Below are 5,024 nucleotides of genomic sequence, written 5' to 3' on the forward strand. Positions count from 1 at the left end.
CCAAGGCCATATACCAGTGGCTGGTATATAATAGTTGCTTTAATATATGTTTATTTGTTGAATGAATGAATATTTGCTGGAGGAGGGAGAAAGGGAAATATGTTAGTGATACAGTATAAATATTACTCTGAGAACACAGAGCACCAAAAGAGAGGACATGGCTACTAAAGTGGGCAGTTCAAACTCATTTTAGCGTTTTGTATAAAGGAGTGTCCTGATGAAAATGGTATTTTACAAATATCAGTTTAGCAGAAGTTAAACGAGTTTAACCTCAGATACAAGTCTATTTTTTACAAAGAGGATACCGCGTAAGTGAGAAGTCACACGGTTCAACTGCATTCAACTACATTCAAACTGCATTGAGAGTCACCTGACGTAAGAATAACATGTTTGCACATAGCACCTGGATGTGTGTGTCCTTCATTCTCTATTCCTTTTATTCATTAAAAAAAACTCATTGCACATAAAATGCTAAAAGCTAAGGGATTTGCAGAACATCCATTAGAGATAAGAAACCTCTAGTTGCTGTTTGTTCATTTTCAACTAGCAGACATCACTAGGCATAGGTGTCACCCAGAGTAGTAATGTAAATAGGTCATTTAAACAAGGAATTCAGGTAGAAAATGGAAATCATCGAAGTACCATTAGTGCCCACGCTGGCTTGCTTCAGCTAGAAACAAAGAGGAAATATGCACCCACCATGTAAGCTTATGGTCACAGGGCACTTAAAATTGTCCTATCCTTCTACAAGCCTGCTAGCACCTGGGTAGCACCTACCCAAATGAAAATGTAGTCAGTCTTCAAGAACCAGCTCAAATGCTCTCTCCTTCATGAAGATTAGGTGATTCCCAAAAATGAATGATATACTGGCTTCTGTTGGACCCTAGCACCACACTGATATCAACTTGTGGCACTTACCTTATCTCTTAGATATATAGGTATGGGTATTTGATATTATTGCCACCATGAGGGCAGGAATCCTGGGTTTTTCATCTTTTATATGTCCTTTGGCACTTCACACATATATCCAACAAATCCCTCATTGAACCAAATCAAAGGCTTCTAAAATGATCTCCCATTCCAGTAGGCCAGCAAAGATCTTTGTATATAGTAGGTATTTGCTGAATTAATTTGGATGGAATCACAAGGAGATTTGTACTTCTGGAAACTCTTTTTCTACTAGTTCTGAGCTCAAGTAGACTACTAGTAACAAGGCCAGCAGCTTTCACTTGGTCTTATTCTTTCAATTAACCAAAATTTCTCTCTTTAGCCAAATTTTATTGATTTCTAATATAAAATGGCATATGGTCTGAATGGTTGCCTAAATCATTCAAATGTAGACTCCATGAAGACAGCAGAGTTTTTTGATTCTTGGTTTACTGCTGTTACAATGATTAAAACAGTCCCTCGGGGCACCTGGGTGGCACGGTTAGTTAGGCATCAGACTCATGGTTTTGGTGCAGGTCATGACCTTAGGGTCATGAGATTGAGCCTCGTGCTGGGCTCTGCACTCAACATGGAGTCTGTTTGAGACTCTCTTTCTCTCTCCCTCTGCCCCTCCCCACCATGCTCTCTCTCCCTCTCCTCCACCCTCAAATAAATAAATAAGTCTTAAAAAGAAACAATCCCTGACACATAGTAGATATTCAATAATAATTATTGAATGCAGTTGTTCAGGGAACCACGAAAACCCCAGCTTTCTACCAACGGACTATGAAAAGCAGACTTACGACAAACACAGTGGCAGATCATTTCCTAGGAGCCTCCAACTAGTCCTCCATCCCTGTAGGCACATATCTCTCTGCACATTAAGAGGGAGAGTTTCCTTTCCCCTTGAGTCTCAGCTGGCCTTGTGACTTGCTTGGAGCAAGAGAATGCATAGAAGGGATGTTCTGGGACTTACACGCCCAGATTTTAAAACACTTGTAGCCTCTGCTTTCTCCTTCTTGGGATCCACAGAATAATAAGAACCCATGGAAAAAGAGAAGTCTAGCCAGTAGGCTCTGAGCCACCCGAGGCATCCTAGCAGAAGTTCCTAACATGGAAGTGATCTTAGATGTTCCAACCTCACCCAAGTTCCCAGCTGAATGCAACTACACGAGCAACTCCAGCCAACATGTGGAGTGAAGACAGACAACCTACCAAGAATCGGGAGTAAATAACTGAACTTTGTTGCCATAGTCACAAAGTTTAGAGATGGTTTGTTATACATACTACATAACTGGGGCAATCCTAATGTATTTGTCGATGTGTCTGTCCTATTTATATGCATAAAAGATACTGTGAAATGATTGTCACTGAATATGTGTTTCTGGGTGGTAACATATTTGGTGGGGCTTTTATTTTATTGTCTTTAGTTTTTTGCTTAGTACTTCATATTGCTAGAATTGCATTAATATATTTCATAAAACCAATAACTATCCTATAATCATTTAAAACATTTATAGATATAAAAAGAATGTTTATAAAATATACAGAGAATATAAACAATTTTTTAAATACCTGTATACCCACCACGGAGTTTAAGAAATAGAACACTATATTTAAAGCTTTCTTGTGTGCTCCTCCCATGACCCCACCTTCCCTCAACTTCTGCTTCATCAACTTTGCCCTGCTTGCCTATGAAAATTTCCCCAAATAGGATTATGTATCCAACTATAAAATTATATGGTCTCACGTTTGTGAATAGAAGGAATTCTATTTTATTGCTGTATTGTATTCCATTTCATTAACACAGTATCCAGCTCCGTCCAGGCTGCTGAAACACAACACCACACAGTGGGTGGCTTGCAAACAGCAGCAGTTTATTTCTCACAGTTCTGGAGGTTGGGTAGTGCAAGATCAAGGTGCCAGAAGACCTGGGGTCTGATAAGGATGTCCTCCAATGGCAGCAGGGGGGACAAAGCTCCTCTGGGTCTCTTTTCTTTTTTAAGATTTTATTTATTTATTCATGAGACACAGAGAGAGAGAGAGGCAGAGACACAGGAGAGGAAGAAGCAGGCTCCATGCAGGGAGCCCAATGCAGGATTCGATCCCGGGACTCCAAGATCACACCCCAGGCCGAAGACAGGCGCTAAACCACTGAACCACCCTGGGATCCCCCCGGGTCTCTTTTATAAAAATATTCATTTTATTCACGGGAGCTCCACCTTCATGACCTAATCACTACTCCTGCTACCATAATATCAAGGATCAGGACTCTAACACACGAATTTGGAGTGCAGGTCGGGGGGGGGGGGGGCGGGGGGACACAGACATTCAATCTTAGAACACACCACAGTTTATTTATCCATTCTGCTGTTGTTGAACACTTCTATCTGTTTCTAGATTCCACCCATCACAAAAAGAGCTGCTATGAATATTCTTATACATGTGCCCCTGGTGCAAGAACTATCGGGTACATGCCCAGGAGTGGGAAATACTCTGAGAGGCAATATAGTTAGAGACGTTAAGATGAGACTCTAAAATCTAAGAACGCTGGATTCCAACCCCTACTCTATCACTCCATCAGCCCCAGGCCCTTGCACTGGTTACTTAACCACTCGAACGGTATTTCTAACCTTCAGTGCACTTGGTAACCACCCGGGGAGCTCTAAAAAATTACAGAAGCCCAGGTCCCACCTTCAGAGGTCCTGATTTAATTGGTCCAGGTGGATGGTAGCCTAAGCACTGACCGTTTTTAGAGCCCACCCCCACCCCCAGCCACACAAATGGGCAGCCCCAGCCGAGAACCACTTCTCGAAGGCCTGGTTTCCCCATCTGTGAAACCCTGCTGAGAAGGCTAAAAACAGTGCCTCACGAAAGGGTTGCCAGAAGGAGGAGACACAGTGCGCGTGACAGGGCCTGGTAGTCAACAGCTTTAACTCTTATGGTTAAATCCATCGCTCTATTTCATTTTCAAGTTTGAGTACAAGTGATATTGAAGTATCATAAGAAATAGGATTTGAGGGGCACCTGAGTGGCTCAGTGGGTTAAGCATCCGACCCTTGATTTTGGCTCAAGTCATGATCTCAGGGTTGTGAGATCGAGTCCTGGGTCGGGTTTTGTGCTGGGTGGGGAACCTGCTTAAGACTCATATTCTCTCTCTCTCTCTCTCTCTCTCTCTCCCTGCTCCTCCCCCTGCTCTAAAGAAAGAAGAAGAAAGGAGAAGGAAGGAGAAGGAAGGAGAAGGAAGGAGAAGGAAGGAGAAGGAAGGAGAAGGAAGGAGAAGGAAGGAGAAGGAAGGAGAAGGAAGGAGAAGGAAGGAGAAGGAAGGAGAAGGAGAAGGAGAAGAAAAATAGGATTTGATGACAAGCTTGATACAGAGAAATAAAAGACAGGAACTCTGGTAGGTATGCTCCGACAGAGTAAGAAACAGAAAAGGGAGCAGATCAGTCTTTTGACTCCAACTATCTAAACATGATCTTGCAGTTACTCTTTGTTATAATTCTCTAAATTTATGTGAGGGATTCAAAACCCAGCTAAAGGCTTGGCTTTATTGTTTGCCGGCCTTACTGTGGGTGGAATCTTAGAAATGCTAGTGTCTTACAGAGATAATGTTCTCTTTGTTGGAAAATTTTGTTTTCTAACCAAGGAAATAATTAATTAAGCTTAAATTCTCCCATCCCCCTCGATGCTCTTCTAAACAGCTGGTACTTATTTGGGACAGAATATTAATTTTATTTGGAATCCATGGTGACAGTATTTGTTTCTTGCCATGAACATATTACAAGGTAGATTCATGATTTTCTAAACCGATCAGTAATCATTCATTGCACTAGGAAGCTTCCTCCATGTAGACAAAATAAAAAATTCACCTCAATCTCAAACATCAATATATATATATTCAGTTAATTCAGTTAATGAATTAGTTAGGCTTCCAAGTGAAAAAAAAAAAGCATTAAATCTCTGAAATTCATAGTTAACATGAAATTTTCTTTAAGTAAACTGATTTGTCACTTTTAAAAAACCACTTCACTTGAAGAGGTTATTAAGCTTATTCCCTTAAACTGTCGGTTAGCAAATAAACACTGAAGTAGAATGTC

Source organism: Canis lupus, chromosome 11 (assembly GCF_011100685.1).
Source record: "Canis lupus familiaris isolate Mischka breed German Shepherd chromosome 11, alternate assembly UU_Cfam_GSD_1.0, whole genome shotgun sequence".
Lineage (NCBI taxonomy): Eukaryota > Metazoa > Chordata > Mammalia > Carnivora > Canidae > Canis > Canis lupus.